Raw genomic sequence first — 215 nt, 5'->3', positions numbered from 1 at the left:
ATATATATAATTTGAAAAAGTAACATGCTCTTCTGCTGACCTAACTGTAATAATGGAGGAGATAAATGAGTCCGACTTTCCACAATAACATGTTTAGAATATTGAAATGTGCATGTCAACTTTTCACTCTCAGGCTGTTTTCTGAGAATTTCTAAACTAAGGATATTTAGCAGGAGCTAGGGTCCCTTTACCCAAAACCTCATCTTTGCCCTTCC

At 36.3% G+C, this 215-nt stretch overlaps 1 protein-coding gene across 9 annotated transcripts in view; it reads left to right on the top strand.

Moving 5' to 3' along the window:
* The window catches only part of MECOM (MDS1 and EVI1 complex locus), a 576798-nt gene that overhangs the window by 503071 nt on the left and 73512 nt on the right, over positions 1–215 (top strand). The gene's annotated exons all lie outside the window — the stretch shown is intronic.

Source organism: Myotis davidii, unplaced genomic scaffold (genome assembly GCF_000327345.1).
Source record: "Myotis davidii unplaced genomic scaffold, ASM32734v1 scaffold115, whole genome shotgun sequence".
Lineage (NCBI taxonomy): Eukaryota > Metazoa > Chordata > Mammalia > Chiroptera > Vespertilionidae > Myotis > Myotis davidii.
This window is presented reverse-complemented; position numbering and strand designations above follow the sequence as displayed.